The following is a 14473-nucleotide window of genomic DNA, read 5'->3' as shown; positions in this document are numbered from 1 at the left end:
GACATAGGCTAATTCCTGCAACTCTCAGCTAAAAGAGGATTCCTCCCTCTCCCCCTCCCCTTCTCCATAAATACTATCCCTAGTTAAATCCGAATGACTTATCTGAACCCTTGAAGCCTCTTTAACCCAAACTAGGCTCAATTTTAAAAAAATGAAAACTGGAAACTGCACGATCTTTTGTGATAGCACACTTCAGTCACTGCTTTAGTGCATGGCAGTTCATGTTAAAGCTGCGAACATCCTGTTATTCATAAGGAACATCCCCTTGAAGCTATGGTGGCGGTCTTCCAGGTCCCACTTTAACGGTTTGAAAAGCTATTTTTCTTAAAGTGTGCCTCCTGTCAGCAGAGGAGCATGTTTGTGGTTGTGCATCTCAAAGTATCCATTGTGTAGTTATACCACCCAGTTTCAGAATTCTGAAGATGTTCATGGGCTCAAAAGTTTGGAACCCCAGCAGTGACAGAGGGGAAACTGTGCCTGGGGCATGAACATCCCCCCCCCTTTTTGAGAACTTAGATATGTCATTTTCTCAGCTTGATTTGACCCCAAGGTTTACTCTTTGTCCCATGGTAGAAATGTAACACATTCTGCATGCCTGGAAGGTGTGGAATTTAAGAATATGCCTCCCCACCCAGCACCAGGATTTCCCTGGGATAAACGTAATAAGTAGTTAGGCTGTAAAATGTGTGGCTCTGCTTAGAATTGCACTGCAAGTCCTGTGTGTACAGGATGTCCTGTCCCTATATTTAGGAACAAGGTTGGCATGAGCTTTGTCAAAATGGTTTATATGAAATTATGGATCAGTTTGCTGTGATTGCTACCACCGAGATGACTGCATTGCTTAATGGTTTGTTTCTCAAAGCTGATTACTGTGAAGTAAGAAGCTGAGCAAGAAAAATAATCTTTCACAAGTTTGAACATCAGGAGAAATTCTCAGGTTAAATAATCTACCTTACAGAGTTTGACTCAGGATAGAATTTTGCTTCCTAATATTTAGGTTAGATTTAATTATTTATATGCTTTATTTACCTGCCTCAGTGGGGGCCCAAAGCAGCTTTCCTCATTCTCCTCTCCTCTGTTTTCTCCTGACAGAAACCCTGTGAGGTAGATTAGGTTGAGAGGGTCTGTCTGACCCAAAATCACCTGGCAAGCTTCCATAGTGTGAGGATTTGAACCAAGGTTTTCCATATCCTAGTCCCACACTTTATCCACTATACCCCACTGGCTCTCTAACAAGATGAGACAGGTAAGTTTATGCCTGACCTCACAGCTGGCTGCAGCAGCTCCTCTCGCTCCTGGGATGTTTCAACAGCCCAATCAGCCGCTGGTGAAGTAATACATCTATCTAAAGCCCCCCTCCCCAGTGAAACCATTAAGTCAAGAGTCATAAATGATCTCACCACACTGCAGTTTGGTCCCCTTGCACCTGCTTCCTCCTCAGGTCTCCAGGAGCATCTCTATAGCCCCTTCCACACAGCACAGGGAAAGCAGGGTGCAGGAAGGATAAAGTAACCCACTCCCCTGTTTTCGTGTTTGCATGCCTCTGTTCAGGCTGTGAAAGGAGTCTGCCGATGTAATGCAGGCTGCCATCATGCCTTTGCATGGAGGCACGACTTTTTTAAAAAAAAATTCACCTTCCTGCACTGGAAGACTGTGTATGGAAACTGTTAAAACCCAGAAAGCATGGCCGAGTAAATTGCTTCCCGGGGCAGTTGTTCACTTGAAGAAGAAGAAGAGTTTGGATTTATATCCCCCCTTTCTCTCCTGTAGGAGACTCAAAGGGGCTTACAATCTCCTTGCCCTTCCCCCCTCACAACAAACACCGTGTGAGGTAGGTGGGGCTGAGAGAGCTCCGAAAAGCTGTGACTAGCCCAAGGTCACCCAGCTGGCATGTGTGGGAGCGCACAGGCTAATCTGAATTCCCCAGATAAGCCTCCACAGCTCAGGCGGCAGAGCTGGGAATCAAACCCGGTTCCTCCAGATTAGATACACGAGCTCTTAACCTCCTACGCCACTGCTGCTTGAGAGCGGCTGCAAAACGCATTAAAACAAGAGAATAGCAGATAGTGTGATTCTCTAATAACCTCGCTTTAGGGGCAGGAGCCGTGCAAAGTCCCCCCCCCCAAAAAAACACAGTTTTTTGCCCGTCCTCAGCCCAGTTTTTTGGCTTGTGTGGAAGGGGCCTACGTGCCCCCGGACCCTTTTTTTCTGTCCAAACAACCTCTTTTGGGAGATAGGCACGCCTGTGAAAATGAATAAGATCCATTCCTAGTGTGACCCATCAAACATTTTATATTTTGAGTTCCTGGAAACCAGGAAATAGAAAAGGTTAATGGAAGGTGCAGCAAAAGAAATGACCATTTGTCATTATAATAGCTTTAATTCACGGTACTTGGAAACTTTCCCATTCAATTATTCTTTTATTATTCTCTTTTATTATTTTATTCTTGGAAACAGTATTAGTAGCTAAACCAAGGAAATGTTTAGCACATAACTTTTCCATTGAAAAGAGAGATTGAAATGCTTAGTGGGACTGCTGTCCCTGATATGCCTTAATTTAGGCTCTTACTTGTGGCTTGCTCAGTGGTGAGAGGCTTCTAAGGTGATTGTGGGTTTTGTTGTCCTTAGGTTTGACCTTTCCAAGGTTTTCTTTCTCTTTTGTTTGGCTTCAAAGAACCTCTTGGCACGTACTGTGCACATTGCCTTCATCTTGTGCCAAAAAATGACCTCTTTACACAGCAGCTACTCTGTTCCAAGACTTTTATTTATTTTAATCAAATAGCACTGTTTTGTTTGTTATTTGGCAAATGTATAGGCCATATGAAGCTGCCTCATGCTGAGTCACACCACTGAGCAGTATTGCCTACTCTGACAGGTAGCGGCTCTCCAGGGTCTTCTGTAGAGGTCTTTCATGTTGCCTGCTACCTGCTCCTTTTAGTAGGAGATGTTGGCTACTGAATCAGAGACCTTTTGCACTCAAAGCGAGTCCTTTACCACTGAGCTACAACCCCTTCTCGGGTTTCTTTTGTAATAACAAATGCTCAGGGTGGCTTTCAAAACTAGATTAGAAGTATAATCAGTATTACAGAGCAAAAATAAAATCAATCTGTAAGACTGTCAAGATAACAATATGACACCTTTTGTCACAGTTGGACATTCAAGGTAGTTTACAGTGCACATGTATGTGTATATGAGAGAGAGAGGATGCACACATCTTTAGTGCATCATTATGTACTGAAGGCTCAGATAAACAGGATAGAATTTGGGTGTCCCAATGATGAATGAAGAAGATGGTACCAGTTGAAGAAGAAGAGTTTGGATTTATACCTCACTTTTCTCAACTGTAAAGAGTTTCAGAGCAGCTTACAAACTTCTTCCCCTCCTCTCCCCACAACAGACACCTTGAGAGGTAAGTGGGCTGAGAGAGTTCAGAGAGAACTGTGACTAGCCCAAGGTCATCCCACGAGCTTCACGTAGGGGAGTGGGGAAAACAAACCAAGCTCTCCAGATTAGCTTCCACCACGCTTAACCAGTACAGCACGTTGAATAGGGTTTTTCAAAATGGAGTTCAGCAGTTAGAGTGCAACCACAGAAAAGACCCATCCACGGTAGCTACTTGTCCGTCTCCTGAAAGTGGGGACACCTGGAGAAGTGCTACAGATTACAGTCTGAACTGATGTGCTGCTAAGATTTTTTTTAACAGTTTCTATTTTGTCCATATAAAAGCTGGGGCACTTTTACATTTTATTTACTTTATAGTCTGCCTTTCTCACTGAAACTCAGAGCAGATTACAACGTAGTAAATCAATGCAGTTATTAGGATACAACATCTAATATATATTTATGAGAGGACTAGGACTACACAAATGTGGAATAAAGCTTGGGATATTAGACAGGATGTCAAACAATGCAGAAAATAGTATTATGTCAGTAGAAAACAATGCAGTGTGAACAGGATAATACATACAGCAGACAAATAATACATAATATACACAGTGGCCTACTTGCTTCACATTATTTATTTATTCGGGGAATTTGTATGCTGCCTCTCTTGATTTGCTTGAGGCTGCTTAGAACTGAAGCTATAAAGCAAACCTTACATTGCAGAAAAAATAACTACTCAGACTGATAATACCACAATATTAAGGCTATTCCTGAGAGCAGACTGCTACCCTGTAACATTTGAGCATGACCTGTTATGTGCATCAGTTGATTACTGCCCAGGTTGCTTTCTGCCTTGCAGCAGAAGCAAAGTGCAGACACCACCCATAGTTCCTATACAGTGCAACCTCAGTTTTTGTTGATAATCCGTCAGGGAAACCTCGGCAGAATCCGAAACCGACGAAAACCGATGAAAACACTGGAAAGCAGTAGAACTGCATGGGTCGCCATTTGTTGTCACAAAATTAATGAAAACCAACGGAAACTGAACCTAATGACGAAAACCGAGACAAAATTTTCAGGGAAAGAATCGATGAAAACCAAAACTGACAAAAACCGACAACAACGAAAATCGAGGTTCCACTGTACATCTCTCAAAATGAACCCACCTACTTACCCTGTGGCTGTTTCCTTCATGGTTGGGTTTTGCCACGGTTTTTGTGCACACTTGCCTCAGCCACTGAAATCTAGCAGGAACAACTCTGGGTGGTCCCAGCAACATCTGTGGTGAAAGAATTTGCAAGAGGAGAATTTGCACCACTGCTGGGCAGCAACAGCCCTTTACACCACTCCCTTCTGCTTCTCTGATATCTTTTTTTAAAATAAAATTGACGGCCATTTCAATTCACTTAGGCCCCTTCCGCACACGCAAAATAATGCGTTTTCAAACCACTTTCACAACTGTTTGCAAGTGGATTTTGCTATTCCGCACTGAAAGCGGTTTGAAAGTGCATTATTCTGCATGTGCGGAATGAGCCATAGATTTAATGGGTACATTTTATAGAAATGTGTACCACACTAGAATCTATCACTCATGTGGAGGCGGGGGGATCAAACCTGGTTCTACAGATTAAAGTCTTCACCACTACACCATGCTGGCTCTCATACCACGCTGACGTTTATCTATATTTGGTGCTGATTTGAACTTCGTTGACTCCTGTTCTGTTCTTGCAGCATTAACAGCATATAAATAAAGCAAAATAAAAATTGTGCACGTGCTCTCTTTTTCCTCTTGTGACGTCTGCTGCTCTTTTTGTTCATTCTTCACAGTCCTGTCCATTAAGAGTGCAAAAAAGAATTGATCTTTGTTTTTTTCCTTACCTCTTCTTACTTTTTATGCCTTCTCTTCTCTTTCCTCTTACATCTTCTCGAACCTCTTCTCTTAGAGCTCTGAATCCCATCTTGCTGCATCTTTCTTTCATTGTAATAACTTTTGATCACATTGATTGATTTGTCATGTACCTTATAGTTTCTCTCGCTCTCGCTCTATGGATACTATCTTAATGTTTTCTTGCAATCAATAAACTTAATTAAGATGGGATTTGCAGAGCAAAGACTTTTTCAATAAACTGCTGGAGACAGAATATGATATCAAAGACCATGATCATAGCCTAAATCAAGCCCAACCAACCTTCCTTATTCTATTCAATGTAACAATAGTTAATTTTCTTTTTGCTTGGGATTGATAATGTTGCAATCTTTCTTTACAGTTGGAGAGTAACAGCATTTCTCATACCTGCTGATATTTGTTCCATCTCTCATATAGCAAGCATTTTGCTAGAGTTGGTGGTAACTGCAGGACTCGTGTTTTGTATAGATCTCAGTTTGTGGTATCATTTATGCTAAGGCATCCTGTTAACTCAGTTTTGAGATGGTTAACGTTTGAAATATATTTTACAATCATGCAGACTATACATCATAACCCTACAGACCACATTCCAATGTAGCCTGTACAGAGGTGTAGCAAGGGGGGAAACCACCTGGTGCACTGGCGCGTCCTCTGCCCCAACACCACCCTGGAATACCCCCGCCCCAGAATGCCCCCACCACACCCCCAGAACGCCCTCATTGCACCCCCACAGGGACACATCATGCACACCCTCCCCCCATCCCCTTGAAGTGAGCCCACAAGTGAGCCTCTGCACCTGTATGATTATCAAATACTGACTTTAATGTACCTGTGGTTTGATATAATGTAAGGCAGCTTCTCATGTTCATGTATGGGTTCATGCATGTGTCATTCCTTTGTGTCAGAATTTAACATCATTTCAATACTATCAGTTCTTGAAGGGACTTGTGTGTATTTAGCCAGCTATTGGATTTTATTTATGGAAACCTGTTTTTCTGACAGTTCTTGCTGATTACATTAGCTAAAGTAAACAAATACATTAAAAACCTGCTATTGCAACTAACAGATTGAGCCTCCTCAAGTATTCATTTCCATCAAAGGACTATCTAAATAAAACTGCTCTATGCTGACTGCAGAACTAAATCAGGGTAGGACATGTCCTTGTCCCCTCTAGTAAGGTACTCCAAAGAAAGGCAGCCAATCCTGCCTTGAGATGGTATCTAAACCAGGGATCTCCAGCAGATTACTTGTGACTTTGCTGGCAGCTTCAGAGTAGTTCATGCATCCTACAGAAGATCCAGGAAAAGATTGTGAAATATCTTCTGCAGCCATTTTAAACAAGCTTTGTTTTACAGATTTTTTCTCTCTGGTACTTAGCTGACAGAAAATTTTCTGGAGCTATTTCTAGTCTATGTTCTGTTCTGTTTTTAAGACAAGACCCAACCTGATAACATGCCAGTGTTGGGAGTGAGCTCAGGATATTTTTCATTGCCCAGCAGCTCTCATTAGGGAAAAGGCAGGCAATGCCAGATCTAAACTTATAGATTTTAAAGTGGGCTCCAACAGCGGAATAGACTGAGAGGACCTGAGGAAGTGTACCAGTTGATATTACTCTAAATTCTGTTTGGCTAGTAATCCATTTGTCCCTGTGATTATTTTATATAGAAGTTCTTCTTTTTTTTGTATTTCATCCTTATGCTGTATAGATGGTTTGTTATTATATCATGAAGAGATTTCTTGTTTCTGTGAAACAAATATATAAATAAAAAAAATTGACCGAAATATAAAAAGAAATGAAATAGAATGACATAGAAAACATTTGCTAATATCTACTCTAATATATTTGTTCCACAGAAACAAGAAATCTCTTCATGATATAATAACAAACCATCTATACAGCATAAGGATGAAATACAAAAAAAGAACAGAAACAGGAAAACAAGATACACACACACACACACAAAATTTGTTGTTGGGTTGACAGATCCTTTTTGCTGTGTAAACATATTTGTACTGTTTCAACATGCAATATAGAAGAAGAAGAAGAAGAGGAGGAGGAGGAGGAGGAGGAGTTTGGATTTATATCCCCCCTTTCTCTTCTATAGGAGACTCAAAGGGGCTTACAATCTCCTTGCCCTTCCCCCCTCACAACAAACACCCTGTGAGGTGAGTGGAGCTGAGAGAGCTCCAAAAAGCTGTGACTAGCCCAAGGTCACCCAGCTGACATTTGTGGGAGTGCACAGGCTAATCTGAATTCCCCAGATAAGCCTCCACAGCTCAGGTGGCAGAGCAGGGAATCAAACCCGGTTCCTCCAGATTAGAATGCACCTTCTCTTAACCACTACGCCACTGCTGCTCCTATAGATTGTTTCTATAGTGCACATGGTACAAAGGTCATTTATTGACTGCTAATATTCAGCTTTATCAATGCATATTTGCCGTGTTGGCGAGTGGCTTTGATTCATATACAGTCAACTCCAAAAACAAAATATGATCTGAGTGGTCTGCAATATTTCATTTCACTTCATTTATTGGGCTTATAGACCCCCCTCCCCCTGTAAAAGCCCTGGCCCTTGTAGAGGCCAGCCTGATCGCTTTTGGGCCAGGGATCACCAATAGGTCCTCCTCCAAAGAACGGAGGGGGCTAACACGGTGATATGGGGAGAGGCGGTCCCTCAGGTATGCAGGTCCAAGGCCATGAATGGCTTTGAAGGTCAAGACCAGTACTTTAAACATGACCCAGTACTTGATCAAATCTGCTACTGCAGAGCAGAAAAACAGTGCAGAACAATATACCAAGGTGCCTGTTATTCAGATTGAGACACAGCAGAATAATCCGTAGAACCTATTCGAATATATCCAAGCAATCGATAACTGTGTAGAATACTATTTCAGTTGTCTATGCTTGTTTCCTTTTATCAGATGATCTCATTCAGCAACTTGCATGCCACAGTCCCTCTTGTACATCAAAAGAAAAGCTTCCACTGTCTCCAAAGATAACCAATTCTTGCCAATTTATCCTGTCCTCTTTCACTGACATCATAATCTTTCCTTAGCAATAATGTGGGACTACGTTGCTAATGTTGTTGTTCTGAAATTGTCACATCAGGATTTCTCCCTTTTCAATTAAATTTGATGGGTTAGATGTAAAAAAAAACCCGTTTCTGTCTTTGTCATTCAGTTCCGCCACTTCTTGAGTTTTCTCTTTATTCTGTCGAGAAAATTTGTTGTCTGAAATCTTGGCACTTACGTTGCTCTCTAATTATTCATCAGTTACTCACTGCACATCCCTAGTTTGAATGAGATCTGCTTGGCTTTCCGTCCTTTTTTAACTACAGTTCTACAGTTGGAGAATGAACATACAGGGGAGCAAGGGACATAGTAGCAAGCTCTTTCCTGAACTGCATTTATTCATTGAAATGCACATACAGAAGCTTAACATAACCAGCTCACTTCACGCTGTTGTGATCAGAAACCCAGAAAAAGCAGGGTTCCAGGGTGTGTGGAGGAGCCATACACATATACACTTCTCATATAGGCTCAATGCATTGGTTGGGATGTACTCTCCCCCCTCCTCATCTTGTACATTCATTCTCTGACTTTTGAAAAGGACTTATATAAAAACTAGCTTGATGCTCTGAGCACTGGGGTTCTCTAGTTTCTATGTCATGTCATTTCAGGATTGTAGGATATTTTGGGTTTGTAAACATGACATGAGTTCAGAAACAGAAGTTCTACATCACTCATGGCAATGGCCAATGACCTCAATGATGGTATCTATCCCCTTTTGTTGCTGAGATATATGGGAAAGGTATATGTCTTGGAGGAGGTTAATTCATGATCATGGGGTCGTTAGAAGTTGGAAACAACTTGACAGCATCAGAAGCGTATTTGCCTAGGGCCCTGGGCACCCCCCCCCCCAATTTGGTCACTTGGGGGCGCAAAAAAGTCAGGTTTGTTTGTGTGTGTTTTGTACTTTTGTATTTCAAGAAACAGATACAGCAGTCTCTGTGGATGACTCTTGGAAGACAGAAACAAACTTGGTTTCTACCCCCAAATATCAAACAGAACTGTAGAAAGTCATAGGAAAACATTATTGTCATGATGGCCGTGGTAAAACTAAACCCAAATTTTTTTGTACAATTTTGATAAAACACACATGCTACAGTAAAATATATATCATCCATCAGACTCAACTGCCTCTCTGGAATGTTGTGAAGTTGGAGGCAGAGCAGGATAGACATGTAATAAAATAACTACAAGATGCTGGGTGATTGTTTTGACAAATTGATGAAGCACCTAGGTCTGGTCCCTTTTGGAGACTGGTTATTCAGCTGGATGAATCTTTGGTCTAATGTGCGTGGCTACTGTGATATTCACACAGCGTGTTTTCTCTGTGAGGATTTATTTTAAATCCTTCATAGTGGAGTTATTTTTTTTCTTTGCATCTAAAATACGTTCTGGTTTTATATTGTTTGGTTGGTATTTGGGAACAGAGATTGTTGACTGCATCATGTTTTTCCCTAAAGGGAAGGCGATCGATCAAGGGAAAAGCTGATAGAACACTGTAGCAAAACAACAATAACAAAAATCCTGAAAAATTGATTGCATTAATTTTAGTTTCGGAAGTTTCTGGTATTACTTTGCCCAAGGTATCAGCGCTCTTTGTCAAAACTTTAGAGTTAACTCAGCACATTTTTGGAACATAAAAGTGAGGAAGATTTGGATGACTGATCGTTGAAGCTTTTTAACTGTGTGTAATAGATGTCCATGTACCATATGTGAGTACAGTCATCACTCTTACTTTAACCTTCCTGGGAGACTGAAAACTAGTCAGAACTGGCTGTCCTGAAAACTTAGAAGAGAGAATTAAAGACTGAGCCAACTACCCATGTAGCTGTCTTATCCTGAGCCAGGCCACTGGTTTGTCATGGTTAGTAGTGTCAACTCTGATTGGCAGTGGCTCTTCTGAGACTTAAGTGGTGGCCTGACACATTTCAGATGGCAGGACATGCTCACGGCAATCCAAGTAGCAGGGTCGAAACCAGCATAAAGAGTAATTTGTGTTGGTTTGTAATGATATGGCAAAACCATAGAGATTTGTGGAATTCCTAGAGTGTTGTGCAAAGCTGTGACATCACTTCCACATACATGACCAGAAGTGACTTCACAATGTTGTGTTATGGTAGTTTCAGCATTTTATGCCTCTCCCAAAAAGTTCCCTGAGGTAAGGGACTTGGAAGGGTGTAATTATGCTTAGGATGGTGCTGTTATTTTTGTGTGTTTTTTAAATCTCTTTCACTCTTTGTTGATATGTGAAAGTAATTCCTATAACTTAGCCTTAAAATTACAATAAACAGTTCTTTAAATTTTTTGGCACATGATGGTGGGAACCTTTTTTGTTTTGTTTTACTGAATTCTATCGTGACTATGATCCCTGCACACTTTTATTTGTGTGTTCCTACAAGGCCAGGCTGAAAATCTGTTTTCTGTGGGATGATGAATTCATTAATTATAGATGAAGAATGAGTATATCAATTTAAAAAATCAACATAAATGACTCTCTTGCCAGTACATGGCAATTCTCTTTCAGCATATCTACAAAAAGATTAATTTTCAAGCGTAGGAAATGATTTGTTGGCACAAGTATTCCATGAGGAAATAGCACTATGCATGAAATATCAGAAATGTCTGGAAAGGATGTGCCTTTAGAACAACTAATCGAAATCCAATCTGAACATACCCTGCTCATTAATCTCGGGTTGTTAACTAATGCAAATTCTTCCATGTGTTGGACCCAAATCAACTAGGGCAGACATGGCTGCTTTTCCAGCAGTGCTGTAATTTCTGCAGCTTCCTTCTGCCTTCAGTTTACATGATCCTGCATTTAAACCTCCTACCCAACATTCAATCATCCTTAGCTAGCATTTCTGAACATAGCATTTTCTGGAAGCACACTGGCATGGTATGGCTAACTACCATGGGGAAGGCTTTCATTCTGTATATAATAAGGGATTCTGCTTACTAGTGATATTCTGTTTTTGGCTTTAGCCTGATTGATGGGGTAGGCCAATGGTGGCGAACCTTTGGCACTCCAGATGTTATGGACTACAATTCCCACCAGCCCCTGCCAGCATGGCCAGCAGGGGCTGATGGGAATTGTAGTCCATAACATCTGGAGTGCCAAAGGTTCGCCACCATGGGGGTAGGCAGATCTGACCTGGATAGCCCAATCTCATCAGATCTCAGAAGCTAAACAGGGTCAGCCCTGGTTAGTATGTGGACAGGAAACCACCAAGGAATACCAGGGTCTCTATGCAGAGGCAGGCAATGGCAAACCACCTCTGAACATCTCTCACCTTGAAAACACTATGGGATTACCAGAAGTCGGTTGTGAATTGACGGCTAATGGAGGGGAGGGGGGCAGGCAAAATGCCTTACTTTCAGCCAAAACTGCAACAGATCATTTGGGGTTGTGGGAAGCCTTTGGGGCAAGATCCTAATTAACAAAACTATTTTAAAACCATAAGACATTCCAAAAGTATGCCGAAGATTCCTGAGACAGTGCCTACTACACAAAATGAGCCTGCACGGAATAGCTCCCAAAGCTTCCGTCATTATTTAACCTTATCCTTATCTGACAAGTCATTATCTAACAGGTTTCAAGTCTTTATTGACTATAAATCTTCAGATGCAAGACTTTTAAAAGCTCACTTTGTGCAAATTTTGTTCTTGTCATCTGTAATTGTGGTTACCTATCTAAATGTTGTAAACAAATATATAGAAAATATCATCTTAGCCATAATTATTACAGTCTTTATGGACTTTTATTACTGTAACCCTCAATAATTTTGATAGCAATTACTTTCAGCCAAAGGCAGAGTAGAGTAGGGCAGGGTGGGGGGAAACTAAAGAGGCAAGGCCCCATCTTCATAAGTTCTACGCTTTCATTCTGAGATGCAATCCACTTGCTTTGCAAAATGTAAGCTAAAGCTTCTAACCACCTACAATTCAGGGAAGAAAATAAAACATGGGACCAGATGAGAATCAAGAGGTCTATGGCAAGAAGTCTATGGCAAGAGGCCTTTGTCTCCATGATAAAGACCATTGGCTAAAGATAGCCTTGTGTGGACCTTATGCACAAGTCCACTGCTCACTCCCAGAGGTGGGATCCAACCAGTTCTCACTACTTCTCTAGAAGTGGTTACTAATTTTTTCTGAGTGCCGAGAAGGGGTTACTAAAGCAATCTCCCTGCCCAATAGGGACTGGAGGTGAGTGTGTGCGGCAGCGGCACTGTTTGAATCCCAGCACCATCGGAACCTATTATTAAAATTTTTGGATCCCACCACTGCTCACACCTAAAGTGGGATAGGAAGTGGGCTTTTGCTTTCTATAAAATGTAGCACACTGGTGAAGCAAAGTAAAGCCTATAGCTTTCCCATTCCCCCCATCTTGCTGAGCTTCATTATATGGATACATTTAATTTTCTTCATGCATCTCCACCGGCTCCTTAGTGGTTTTATGAAAAGTATGTTAATGAAAAAGCTGGATGAAAAATGGTGCATATACCAGGCCTCTAGTACACAGCTTGCGTGTGCGTACCCAAGTGCATATATGCATGCATGCATGGTTTATACTCTTCGATGACTCTGCTTAAAATTAACCCCCCACCATAGTCTGGATACTGGTGTCAGGAAAGGAGGAAGGGGAAAATGTTCATCCTTCCATTTTTTTCTGCATGGGACTATTTCATTCACCTATAAAATAATAATTTTCCCTACTTGAGAGGAAGGAAATCCTAACTAATGCAAACACATACCATTAGAAAAGTAGAGCTGGAATAAAATAATTAATGTAGCCAACAGTCCAACCCAAAGCTATTTTCTGTGCACATTCCTATTATCTGTTTGGTCATTTCTGGTGGTATCCCCAGTGTATCCTCCATAAACAACACCTTCCACTTTGTTGTATAAAATTATCTGCGGACATCCTTATAGCTTCAGAGAAAAGTCTTGGAAATTTTTGTGAGAATTAGGGAGCCCCTTGTAAGAGCAATGTGTTAAACATCAGTGAAAAGGTGTGACCTTCTACCAAAGTAGGCCTACACTGCTTGTGACCCACAAAACTGAATACAACACACAACACACCAATTAGGGCCTTGTTGGCCATTCTGGAAGCGGCTGATGGGAATTGTAGTCCATAACATCTGGAGTGCCAAAGGTTCGCCACCACTGAATTAGGGGTTGCCAACCTCCCGGTGGGGCCTGGGGTTCTCTCAGCATTACAGCTGTCTCCAGAACATGGAGATCAGTTTCCCTGGAAGAAATTGCAGCTTTGGAGGTTGGACTCTATAGAAGAAGAGGAGGAGGAGTTTGGATTTATTTTTCAAATTTCTCTCCTGTATGGAGGCTCAAGGTGGCTTACAAGCTTGTTTCCCTTCCTCTTCCTACAACAGACACCTTGTGAGATAAGTGGGGCTGAGAGAATCCTGAGAGAACTGTGACTAGCCCAAGGTCACCCAGTTGGAATGTAGGAGTGCGGAAACACATCTGATTAAACAGATAAGCCTCCGGTGGAGGAGTTGGGAATCAAACTCAGTTCTCCAGATTAGAACATCACATCCCTTCATCCCCCAAAGTCCACCATGCCCAAGCTGTCCCCAAGCTGTCCAGGAATTTCTCAATTTAGAGTTGGCAACCCTAAGACCAAGTGGGGCTGGCAGATCTATAGTTTTTGCTGCCTCCTTGCAAGTTATATTGTATGGCTGGTAAGGGCTGCATTCGGCTGTTTCTCAGCCTCCTCCAATGGATACTTCAGTTCTACAGAAATGTGCCCATTTAATTGCAATGCAATAGCAGATGCAAACAAATGCAAACACTTTTGCTAAATGTACAAAATGTATCCACACACGTGTACCTTTACTACTTAGCATTTGACTTTCTAAATTTTGGCTCTCGACCTTTTTGATTAAACGTGATTATGTCACTCAGGAAATTGCACCTCTCTTTCAAAAGAGAAGCTTTGCTAGTTTCATGCTCACAAGGAACATCGCCATCTAAGTACAGAAAGGCAATTTACTGTGTAGTCCTAAGTGGAATTACATCTTTCTAAATCCATTAAGGTCAGAGGGCTCAGAAGGATGTAACTTTGCTTACAATTGTGCTTCAAATGACACTCCATGA

At 41.6% G+C, this 14473-nt stretch overlaps 1 protein-coding gene and 1 long non-coding RNA gene across 2 annotated transcripts in view; one reads left to right on the top strand and one right to left on the bottom strand.

Annotated features, from left to right (window-relative positions):
* BANK1 (B cell scaffold protein with ankyrin repeats 1) overlaps nt 1-14473 on the top strand; it is a 187310-nt gene that overhangs the window by 116988 nt on the left and 55849 nt on the right. The window lies entirely within an intron of this gene.
* Nucleotides 1-14473, bottom strand: part of LOC125439703 — a 39642-nt gene that overhangs the window by 12972 nt on the left and 12197 nt on the right. Inside the window, exon 2 of the long non-coding RNA XR_007245565.1 lies at nt 4559-4663. This is a non-coding gene — a long non-coding RNA (uncharacterized LOC125439703). The remainder of the gene's footprint in view (nt 1-4558; nt 4664-14473) is intronic.

The sequence above is a fragment of the Sphaerodactylus townsendi genome, linkage group LG10 (assembly GCF_021028975.2).
Source record: "Sphaerodactylus townsendi isolate TG3544 linkage group LG10, MPM_Stown_v2.3, whole genome shotgun sequence".
NCBI classification, from domain to species: domain Eukaryota; kingdom Metazoa; phylum Chordata; class Lepidosauria; order Squamata; family Sphaerodactylidae; genus Sphaerodactylus; species Sphaerodactylus townsendi.
This window is presented reverse-complemented; position numbering and strand designations above follow the sequence as displayed.